We start from the raw sequence: 12,075 nt of genomic DNA on the forward strand, positions 1-12,075 counted from the left end.
ACCCACTGACCACTCACATTCTGTGTTATTAAAGGTTAATGTGGAAGTAGTGGTTTTTTTCCCCTCCTACACAAGCCTGCAAAGAGAACTTTGAAATCATGCTGTGCTAAGCCTGGGTCAGCCATAGCTATATAAATGATTCACCATGCTTTTTAAGCGTATAATATTATGCTTTCCATTCCATACCTAAGAATATTTATGCATAGAAAAAAAGGGATAGGATTATGCAGTAAAAAGAGAACAGATTTGGGAACCAGCTGGACCCTGGTTAAAACTCTGTATAGACTGTTGACAAGCCATCGCTTTGTCGAAGTATCAGTTTCTCTAATTTTAAAGCCTAGACACTCACGCAGTGGGATTTACATAGGACACCTTACAGCTTAAAGCCCCATGCCACAAGTGTACTAGATAACTCAACGCACGTTCTCTTCCTCCGGACCTGGAATAGGCATTTACATAAGAGAAGCAAGAGACTTGCAGGCTGGGAGGTACTGTAGCGTTTGAGGATTTGCTTCTGTCTTTGTCTCTTGCTATTTTCTTACAGAACTGCAGGTTCTACCTCTATGGAACTCCTGAAGCTCTCAAGTGTGTCTCGATCCCCACGTGCCATCTGACTGTCACTACTTCTCTGTCATTTAAGACTGAGTTCAGTTGTGTCCTTCGGTCAGTCTCTATGTTGCGCCCCATCTGTCAAGGTGACTTTACTTCCTTCTTTTGTGTGTGCATATACTTAGGTGTTCAAGTGTGTATGTGTGTGTATAGGTCAGCCTCAGATGTCTTTCCCTAGGTGCCACTCACCTTGCTTGACTTCAAAGCAGGATCTCGTCATTGACCAGCTGGATTGCCATCCAGACCAGGGATGCACCACCCATCCCTGCCTCCCCAGCGCTGGGAATGCAAGAATATGCCACCGTGGTTGGCTGTTAAAATGGGGATTCTGGGGATTGAACTCAGGCCTCCATGCTTGGGAGGGAAGAACTTGGTGCCCAAACCGCCTCTCCAACCCCACTTCCTCCTTTTTATGGTCTCCAACTAAATCTACAAACCATAGTCCTTGTTTTTTTGTCACTTGGCATCAAATTTGTTTGTTTATATTTTTTCCACCCCAACAACAGAAAGTTTTCATTCAGGACAGAGGTTTTGGCCAATTAACCTGGATCCGTGGAATGTTGCAAGTAATTGGTGTTGTATAACATAGCTGGAATCAATAAATGTGATTGTCAATTATTATCATTACCAGAGCAAGGATTTTTGTTTCAAACAGAACACACACACACACACACGCGCACACACACACGCACGCGCACACACACACACGCACGCGCACACACACACATGCACGCACGGCATCGGGTGGGGGAAGCAGAATGAGTCTGAATGCTGTCATGAGGTGTGTTGGACAGTGGCCCAGTCCTTGACCATATCTTAAGTAGAATGGTACTAAGCATAGCTGTGTCTCATTCTGACTTGATTTTTCATCGCTTGTTCCTTCATGAACTAATTTGTGAAGCATTCTCTCAACAGATCCCAATATCCACAAGCCAGAAGGTGCATGCAAACCTTCTGCTCAACAAGAGAGTTATGGACAGGGAAGAGGAAACAACAGTCAAACAAGCCAAAGGTTGGTCTCAAGCCCCAGGAAGGTAGACGTTTCCTGAAGACAGACAGCCTTAGCCCCAGCGCTGATGGCACCACTCACTGCTCACTAACTCCCCCTAGCGCTCATTGCAGAAGTGTCCCTGCTAAGGCACCAATGCCTTCTTTGTTGAAAGTGTATGGGTTTGGTTTTTTTCTTTTTTTCTCCTAAAGCGTGGTCTAGATTTGACCAGTCCCTACTCCTTGCAAAACTCTCCAAATCTTGACATTCCCTGAGACAGTAAAATCTGAACGGTTGAGGGCTTTGGATATGGAGTCCCACAGGATGGGAGCAAGAAGAACCTTGTCCTTTCCCACTGAGTGCAGTCCTGGGCAGGTGGCTTCAGTGGACTGAGTGTCAGGGCTTGTGCTTGTGAAGGGACATAGGAGAAGATGGGGAAGAGACATCCCTGCCGCGCCGTGCTCAGAGCAGCCTGGCTGCTGTGGAGAGCCCTGGCGTCTCGCCAGCATCTCTGGCTTCTCTTGCTGGCCTGCTTGCTTGACTTCCTCCACTCTGCTGCTCTTCCCTGTTTACAAAGGAGTTTCTCCCGGGATCCCCTCCCTGAGTTCTGCACTCCTCCGGGAGAGCCGACACTCCAGAGCCCACACTGTTCTTTTTATGCTGCTCTCCATTTTGTATCTAGCCTGGGCTTTTCTTCCTAGGGTATGTTCTGGGCATCTCCCGGGGACTACAGCCTCACTCTGCTTAGATGGAGGGCACAGCCTTCTCCCAAACTTTCTGGAGTATCCATTGTCTTACAAGGCACCCAGGAGCTCAGGCCAGAGTCCTTCCAGTCTTTCAGCCAGTCATCATCCTGTCCCGCGGTGTCACACCATCCCCACATCCATTCCCACTGCACGGCCTTCCTTCTGGCACAGACGTCTCCAATAGCCTCCTAATTGGTCCCCCTGCTGCTGTTCCTGCCCATCTTCACTCCATCACCCAGCTGGAGTGCTCTTTCCACAGTGAACATCAGATCATGTCAGCCCCCTGCCTAAAACACTTCAATAAATTCTTTTTATTTTGAAGATAGAATCTTGTCTCCTTCATAGGGTGCAGTGGATGCTGCAATGTGCCGTCTGCCCCTGCCCCTAGACCCAGCATCGATTCTCTCAGCTGCCAAAGACATGGGCTGCTGCTAGCTCACAGCTGACATCTCTTAGAGCAGAAAGTCAGGATGGTTGAGGGCATCAGACACTGACTTCTGCAGGCTGGGGGCAAGCAGCTTGACCTCTCCAGGAAGGTCACTGCCACATTCAAGGGTGTACCATCAGACAGAGTGACAATGGTTTGGCATGGCAGTGCAGAGATCTGCCTTCCTTGTTTTGTTTTCTTCAATAACATGGGACATCTTTGACCAGCTACCCCAGTTCTAGCTAGCTCCCAATTTAGAAACAACAGAAACCCTGTTATCCCCTGAGCTGTAACTCATCTCCGCCCTCTGCCCATTTCTGCTTCTCTCTTCCCTTTCCTTACGTGTGGTGTGTGGTTTCTGAGAACTCTTCCTAGTAAAAACAGCATGAACTTTTGACTGTCCTTCATGATCTAGTCTAGCACAGCTCTGAATGTGACACCATGGATCTATTGGTTATCCGGTACCTTGTTTAGTGGGTACAATGTACATAAAACATGAAAAGTGAAGAAAAGAAGTTCTGTTTCATGTGGTCAGCAGATCCCAAGAACATGGCCATTCCAAGCATACCCAGAACAGCAAGTGAGTACTGTGGACCCCAAGCAACTGTTAGAGGGCTTGGTGGTGATGGGAACTTGCCATGCAGGTGGTGGGGGAGAGCAGAGGGTTGGTAGTGATGGGAGTCCACCATGCAGGTGGTGGTCGGGGAGAGTAGGGGGTTTGGTGGTGATGGGAGTCCACCATGCAGGTGGAGGGGAGCAGAGGGTTGGTAGTGATGGGAGTCCACCATGCAGGTAGTGGGAGAGGAGCAGAGGGGAGCAGAGGAAAGCAGAGGGGGTGTACTTTTATTGTTAATGCTTCATTGTGACAGCTTTTACTTTGGAATTTATTCTCTCATATTCTATAGTCTGCCAAGCCAACAACCAAATGAAAAGGCAAGTCAGAATGTACTTCGTCCCTCAAATCCATGTGGCTCCTGCTGAATTTCACCTTTAAAAATGCCTTGAGAGCAGCAAGGGCAGACTGCTGGTGGAACTCCTTATGCAATCCCATGGTAACCTGATCCCATGGAGCAAGGGTAACGACAACAGTGACATCATTCTGAGCTGTGCCCAGGAGCTCGGTGCTTGGCATGCTTTGTGTCTCCTCTGAGCTTTTGATGGTGTTATGGTACCTGCATGCATTGCATTGGCCTCTGCGCATGACTTGTGAGACTTTCTCAGGCATGACCTCCTTGAAACATGTCGCTCCAATCCCTGAGAGGGATCGTGGATTGTCCCTTCCCTGACGACCACACCAGCAACCCTGTAGTTTCATGTTTGCTTTGTTCACCAGCTATCAGGAAACTCCACGCTCAGTTTGCAAGGCACAGAGGCCCACAAATATGTGTGTTGTGGACACTGATCTTCTGACTTTCTTAGAATGTTCTGTTTATATTTGTTTTCCTTTTCCCTCATTTCCTCATCAGAATTAGTCTGGAGCTGCTCTGATTCCAATCTTTTTTAAGTTGGAGAAGAGAAACATTAGACAATTAAGCATTTTAACGATCGCAATGTATTATAATTGACCATCTGTGATGGCTGATCTTCATTATCAGCTAGGAGGGCTGCCTAGGCGATTAGTAAAAACACATCTCTGTATGTGCCTGTATGTATGCGGTGGGGTATGTTCCAGAGATGACTGAACCATGAGGGCTCTGATCTAATAAATAGTTTTATCCATTAATGAACTCAAAATCTGAATAGGATTTTGGGGGGTGATGAAACTGTGGAAATAGAGCCCGACTGAAGGAAGTGTGTCCTTGTGAGCTGTATCTCACCCTGATCCCTTCTGTACGCCCTCTTCTCTTGGTTTCTTGTCTTCCGTGAAGAAGCCTCACCGAACGTTCCAGCTGCCATGATGTTCCACCCCAGTGAATGGGACTAAGTGATCATGGATAAACTGAAACTGTGCATCTAACTAAGCTCCTCCTTCCTTACGCTGTTTCTCTCAATATCTGCTTGGAGGTGAAAAGCTAACTAATATAATTGGTGTGTGTGTGTGTGTGTGTGTGTGTGTGTGTGTGTGTGTGTGTGTGTGTGTGTTGGCATCTAATGAGCGGAGGTCAAGGTTGCCCCTGAATGTCTTACAGTACGCAGTTTGGTCATCTATAGCCAAAAGTTATCTGCCCTAAAGTCAACAGTACTAAGATCATGGAAGTCCAACATGGAGCTATTTTTCACCTTTCTTGCCCCCCGAGCAGTCTCTCCCGTGTGGTGTTTCCACTGTTTGCAGAGGAGATGGTCCACACCCGGGGTGGGGCAGGGGGAGGAGGGCCAGTTCCTGCCTTCTAGTCTCAGCACCTGTGCTTCCTGTGAGAAGCTGACGTCCATGCTGGAAAAACATGAATGAGCACATCTGCAGAGAAAGTTCCCAGAGGTAATCCAGGACTCACCAGGAGCCAGTTCCCCACTCCTGTCTGCAAATCAAGGGGCAGATAATAAGCTGCATTTATTGGTCTGGGCCTGGGCTGGATTTGAGGACAAAAGAGTTCATTTGTCAGGGCTAGCTCTTGGGGACACTTCTGGCTCAGAATTTCTTCCAACTTGGAAACATAGGACTAAAACTTTTGAGAAATTAACCTGAATGGGGCACAGTCAGTCACTGTGTAAGGTCTGTGGAGCTTAGCTTCGTCTGATAGTCTTGAGTTCTGGCCCCACATTTTGCTGCCTCAATAACTTACTAAACGAGTATTAATTCAACTCTATGTGCCAGCGTTTGGCTATGGGTTTTGTGAATTTAATCTATGTAAATGCCAACCAGCAAAGTAGCTACTACCAGTGTCTTCCTTTTGTGGATAAGGAGACTGAATCCTGTCCAAGGTCGCCAAACAACGGAGAACACTAAAATACCATCCCAGTTTCAATTCACCCGATTAAGCTTTTAACTGGCCACTTAGGGCTGATTCTGGGCCTTAAATATACCTGACAGTTGTTTTCCAATATTTAAAAAATTAAAGATGTTACAAAGTCATCTTCTCTTTCAATCTAAAGAATGTCTAGCAGCTTGCGTGTCCACACGTGGTAACAATCAGCTGACCTTGAATGGTGGCTTCCAGTTTTTCCTGTGTCGTCATTGGCTGGTTGGCTCCAGTCAGTATCTGAGATCTTAACTCTCAGTCAGAAGCATCCTGGCATTTGGGTTGCAGGAGGAGGGAGCAGTGCTTGTGTGTCTCATGAACGGTGTCGAGGCAAAACAGCATGACTCAATCCAGTCTTGAATTTGAGCAGGTCCTCATGGGCAGACAGGTGGGAAAGTTCACAGCCTGTCACTGGTTTTGTGAAAGACCTTGCAAGAGGCTTTAGTGGATTTGAGCCAAGGTGTCTTGCAGACGAGGCGGGTGGCGGCGTGGCTCAGTGGACATGCAGACACACATCCACGTGGAAAGTTTTGTTATTAAAGGGGGAGGGGAGAGGGAAGAGAGAGAAAGAGGGAGAGAGAAAGAGAGGGAAAGAGAGAGAGAAAAGGAAAGCAGAGGTGCGCGCAGCCTCCTGAAGAGAGAGATGGAGAGAGGAAGAAGAAGAAGGGGGGGTTCTCTTAAAGGGGGATTTATGTAAGATGGCCTCAGGACACTAGATGGGTCCTAACAACTGGGACATGAGGTCCAGAAAAAGACAGGACTTGCTTAGAAGCCAGCACAAAGGCTTGGGCCCCTCTCCGAATCCTTCTGCCGTCCATAAAAGAGGACAGGTTTGAGAGTTTCTGTGGGTATTTTCAAGCTGGATGCCAGACCCAGGTCCATGCCCCTGAAGGTTCAGCTGTAATTCTGTTGTTCAGGGGGAATCAAATCACATAGAGAGCTGAATTCCACTACTGAAGAATTTAACTTAACAAAGCTTATTTATGTCTCAATGTGCCACAGGTTAAAACAGCATCGTCTTTCCCATCTATCAATAATGTATAAATGTGTGTTAAATTGCTGTGCGTGCTTTTAGTCTCGAGGTACATGAAACAAATGACTGACTTACAGAGCCTTAAAAGACACACACCATTACCCTTCCTGCATTAAACATGGAGTTTGGGGGTCCCTTGGGAGGGAGGTCCCAGGGGAATGTTTTCATGTCCTCTCCTGAATTCAGTTGGCTTACAAGACAAAGGTCAGAAGCACATTGCTTGATGAGGAGGAAGTAACCCTGTTACTCTCATTATCTGCTGATAAGAGAGCCCGTCCTGTAGTGGGTTGATTGCTTCTTGTGAATCATGTCCCACCATTACAGCAGCTCCACACAGTTGGTCTTATTACCTACCATCTGTGGATGTGGAAACTGAGGCTCGGAGAGCTTACAAGCTGAAGGTCACAAGCTAGAGCCAACTATAATTGGTATTCAAATAGTTGTCTTGGCTTCCGAAAGTTTCCATCCTCCACTTATGTAAATTTGCCAGCAATTTAAATTAAACTATTTGGCCTCCCCAAGAGTACAATTTGGAAGAGATTCATCCATCCCATTTTCTAATTATCCAGTGAAAATCTATGAGTCTCAAAGACTGGAAACATTCGTCATTGTATAAGGCTTGGACTTTAAGAAGCATGGCTTTGAGAATTCACTTAGGATCAACTTGGTGTAAAGAGGAGCTAGGAAGAGGCAGGGGAACGTCCCATATCCAGGATCCCTCCTGACTACCTGGGGGCCCGGCTCCCCAGTGTTCCCTTAATTAGAAAAAACACAGAGAACACCTGCCCAAGTTACTAAATGCTTCAGTTTGCTCCTTGCTAAGAAACATTAACCTTTTATTCAGAGGATCTCAATTAGCAGGAGTCAACCTGTGGTTAATGAGAGGAAAATGGAGGGCCCTGAATGAAAGGCCTTTATTTCCATTTCCTCAGAATCGCGTGTTAAGTGGAAAAGCCCTTTCTTACTTTAATTGAAGAGAGAAGGGCAGCTCTGCACGTATGTGTGAGCTTTAATGGGAAGATGGTGGGGCAGGGCTGGGGTGGACTGTTCTGAAGGCTTTTCCTTGAGGATTGGATGAAAATAGGCGTTGAGTGGCTTCTCCTTCTTGCTTTTACCTCTCTCTGCTTCTCTGTCTTCACACAGCGCTGGCTTTCCTTAGAGCCCGGGGTTTGATTGCAAAAGCTAGGAGTGTTAAACATGCCGGGAGCAAGACAACTAGGGGACTGAAGAGCTCAAGGGTCTGTGAGTGGGCAGAGAGATGCAGACCCCCTGCATGGAATGTACTTGACCTCAGGCCTGGGGAAAAGGCCTCTTATTTCCCTCACACAGTGGCTGTGCTAAGTCCCCTGCTGGGTTTAGACTTGTATTTGGCCCTCCCTCAGGCAAGGTGTTATTCACTAAGGGCAGATAAGGAGGCTACAGCTAGTAAGTGGAAGTGGGTTCAAACCTTGGTCTTTTCTGTGACACGGTTCCCAGGCTCTCTCCACACAACGCCTTCAGCTAGGGGCGTATCCTGTTCTGAATGAGTGAGGATTCTCGTGCGTTGATTTGTTCATTTATTTTAAAAGGAGGAAGGATTTGTTTTGGCATTCTTAACTATGTTTCCCTATTTTGTCCTTGACTGACCTTGTGATGTGGAAGCTCAGAGAGTTCAAACAGCTTGCAAAAAAAGTCCCAGCTTCCAGGTAGCACCCTTAGGAACCGCACCAGGCACTGCATCTCCACAGTCCACATTCGTTGCATCACCGACTGCCCACCAGGAGGAAGAAACCTGGTCCTTGTATGTGAGGTCTCCCAGGTGTTCTAGGTACCATCATTTCAAGACACAGAAACTATCTGTCTCTGTGCATGAGCTACATTACCATGACCATACTGAATGCTGGTGAGTGTGTGCAGCAAACACTCCTGTCCCGTGAGGAGTGAGTGAGTGAGGGAGGGAGGGAATGATGTGGTGAGCCACTTGGCAGAGTCCATGTCCTGTGGACTGACCACACACCTGTGATGCAGCCATTCCATCACTATCTACTCCAGATATATAAATATAGATAGATATATAGATATATGTATATATGTATATCTATATGTATATGTATATGTATATGTATATCTATATCTATATCTATATCTATGGAAAGAGTTGTACAGAAAGAGTCACTGTGGAGAAGCTCAGTTGAACCCGTGGTGTCGAACTGGGGAAATGGCTAAGTTGGTGCAGTACTTTTATTGTAAGCATGAGGATCTGAGTTTGAGTCCCAGAACTCATGTAAATAAAAGCAGAGCACGGTGGGGGGTGGGGGGTGGAGACAGGAGCATCCTGGGGCTTGGTGGCCAGCCAGCCTAGCCAAAACAGCAAGCTCCAGATTAGGTGAGAGACCCTATCTCAATGGAAGAGGGCTACTATCCTCCCCTGATCTCCATATACACACGGTGGTGTGTATTTTTAATCTCAATGCAGGGGGGTGGGGGTGGAAAAAGGTGGATCCCTGGGTTTCACTGGCAGGCCAGCCTAACCTACTTGGTGAGTTCATGCGCACCCAGGGGCTCTGCACATGAAGGTGTATATGGAGATCAGGGGAGGATAGTAGCCCTCTTCCATTGAGATAGGGTCTCTCACCTAATCTGGAGCTTGCTGTTTTGGCTAGGCTGGCTGGCCACCAAGCCCCAGGATGCTCCTGTCTCCACCCCCCACCCCCCGCCCCCAGTGCTGCGGTTACTGGAATACAAGTGATTATTCCCAAGATTTTTCATGGCTGTTGGGGATTTGAACTCAGATCCTTCTGCTTGTACAGCAAATACTCTGACCCACTGAGCCACCTCCCTAGCCCCAACATAGGAATTAAGAGGGTCACAATTCAATCTAGAAAATATATCCTTATGCTTTGTACAAATGGCATGTAAAACTTTTCATCACAAGAAAAACAAAACTACAAAGAGATATTGATCTGAAACTAATGATATGCATGCAGAAGTACTTAGAGAGAAATACATTATGCTTTGCAATTTACTTTGAAATGATACAGAAATTAGATAGATCTAAAGATACAGAGATACGTAGTAGAACGAATATATCATCTAGATGATAGACTTTATGTGGTAAGGGCTGGGGACATAGTCCAGGTGGCAGAGTACATGCCTTGCGTGCACAAAGTCCCTGAATTGAATCCCTACTACTGCACAAACTGGGTATGATGGCTCACACCCATGACCCAGAGCTTAGGAGGCAGACAGGAGCATCAGAAGTTTCAGGTCATGAGAGCTGAAATGATGACTCAGAGGGTAAGAGCACTTAGTGCTCTAGCAGAGGACCTGGGCTTGCTTCCCAGCACAGAGAGGAGACTGACAACTGTCCGTAACTCCAGTTCCGGGGATCTGATGTCCTCTTCAGAATTCCAAGGGCACCAGGAATGTATGTGGGGCACATACACACATACAGGCAAAACACTCATCAGTAAGTAAATAAACAAAAATCCTTTAAAAGGGAAAAGGTCAAGGTCATTCTCCCCTATCTGGTGAGTGTGTGTTCAGCCTGGAAGCCATGAGATTCAGTCTCAAAATCAAAAGTAGCCCACCATCCATGCACCCAAACAAACTAACAAAATTAGTGTGCCGAGTGTATGGATAATCACTGTGAAATTCCTTCAGTTTTGCTGTTTAGGACTTTTATAAAAAAAATATGAGTGTATTAATGGATCACCCACTGCATACAAGGTATGGCGTGAGGTGACAGGGTTGAAGGATGTATAGAACAAATAAATAGCCTGCCTTCATGGAGATTGCACTGTGGAACCATTGGCTGGAACCATGGGCCCCAGAGTCATATTCAATGGATACACTCATTTACCAGTTAATCAGACCTAGCCTGTATTGGTGCCTGCCACACATTTCATAGTTAGCTGCTCAATAAACATGGATCTGTTGGCTTTATGTCCCTCCTCAGATGATGAATTCTGCAGCAGCTTTTAGTTGTGCAAAGATAAATCACTCAGGGTCCAAGTGGTAAGCCACAGAAATAACAGCAATTTATGTACGCACCCCAGGAGTCCCTTGTGAGAACTCCTCCACTATTTATGAGGTAGAGTGACGAAAGTTAAAAGCAAGGGCCAGAATGGAGGCTTTATTTTATCACCCACTGCACACCACAAAAGAACCCCACATGGAAATGCTTATTGGGAATCCAGTTCGTTAGGAAGTCAGCAAGACAAGACATTTATCATGGACAGGAAGCAGACGATCCCCACGAAGCTGCAGAGATATTTTTAATACTGGCTGAGCATTTCTCAATCGGAACAAAGAGATATTTTTTCAATCTTTTCAAATAACTTCCCAGCTTATGGCGCAAATCATTGCAGTGACTCCAATAGAGTAATGGAAGAGAACTCGCTGGAGTTCACATGAGGGGAGGAGTATGGGAAACACAGTGTCTTAGTTATTTTCTGCTGCTGTGATGAAATTTCTTGATAAAAGCAACTTAAGGAAGGAAGAGTTTGTTTGGTTCACAGTTCACACTGGAGAAGCCAGGGCTCTTGAAGCAACTGGTCATACTATGTGTGCAGTTAGGAAGAGAAGCAACTGGTCACACTGTGTGCAGTTAGGAAGAGAAGCAACTGGTCACATTGTGTGCAGTTAGGAAGAGAAGCAACTGGTCACACTGTGTGCAGTTAGGAAGAGAAGCAACTGGTCACACTGTGTGCAGTTAGGAAGAGAAGCAACTGGTTACACTGTGTGTGCAGTTAGGAAGAGAAGCAACTGGTCACACTGTGTGCAGTTAGGAAGAGAAGCAACTGGTCACACTGTGTGCAGTTAGGAAGAGAAGCAACTGGTCACACTGCGTGTGCACTTAGAAGAGGAGAGCAAAGAACACTCACGTTGCGCTCATTTCCTCCCTTTGCACAGTCAGAACCCAAGTTCAGGGAATGGTGCTGCCGTCTTATGGTAGCTCTTCCCATCTCAGTTAACTTCATCAAGAGACTCCCTCACAGATGTGTCCAGAGGCTTACTAAATCTAAATAGTTTCTCACAGCTGGACTCTTGTTTCCTAGGTAATTCCTCATTCCATTGACCATCATCAAGTTGATAATCAGCCCTAACCATCACACCCAGAGTGACATAAATGTTTTTGTATCATAAGAGCTTTTCCAAAGCCGGGCGGTGGTGGCGCACGCCTTTAATCCCAGCACTCGGGAGGCAGAGCCAGGCGGATCTCTGTGAGTTTGAGGCCAGCCTGGGCTACCAAGTGAGCTCCAGGAAAGGTGCAAAGCTACACAGAGAAACCCTGTCTCGAAAAACCAAAAAAAAAAAAAAAAAAAAAGAGCTTTTCCAAAATGCCATAACCTGTGAGTTTGAATTTGAATTGTTTTAAGTCGATGGACTGAGGC

The 12,075-nt window shown here is 46.5% G+C and overlaps 1 long non-coding RNA gene across 1 annotated transcript; it reads left to right on the top strand.

The window, feature by feature from the left end:
• The first annotated feature begins 263 nt into the window (after positions 1-263).
• LOC128122231 (uncharacterized) lies at positions 264-4,828 on the top strand. Its single transcript, XR_008222364.1, has 4 exons — positions 264-488; positions 1,525-1,621; positions 3,186-3,350; positions 3,676-4,828. It is a non-coding gene; the product is annotated as an uncharacterized LOC128122231 (long non-coding RNA).
• Positions 4,829-12,075: the final 7,247 nt, after the last annotated feature.

The sequence above is a fragment of the Peromyscus californicus genome, unplaced genomic scaffold (assembly GCF_007827085.1).
Source record: "Peromyscus californicus insignis strain IS unplaced genomic scaffold, ASM782708v3 Scaffold_3__1_contigs__length_106647218, whole genome shotgun sequence".
NCBI classification, from domain to species: Eukaryota; Metazoa; Chordata; class Mammalia; order Rodentia; family Cricetidae; genus Peromyscus; species Peromyscus californicus.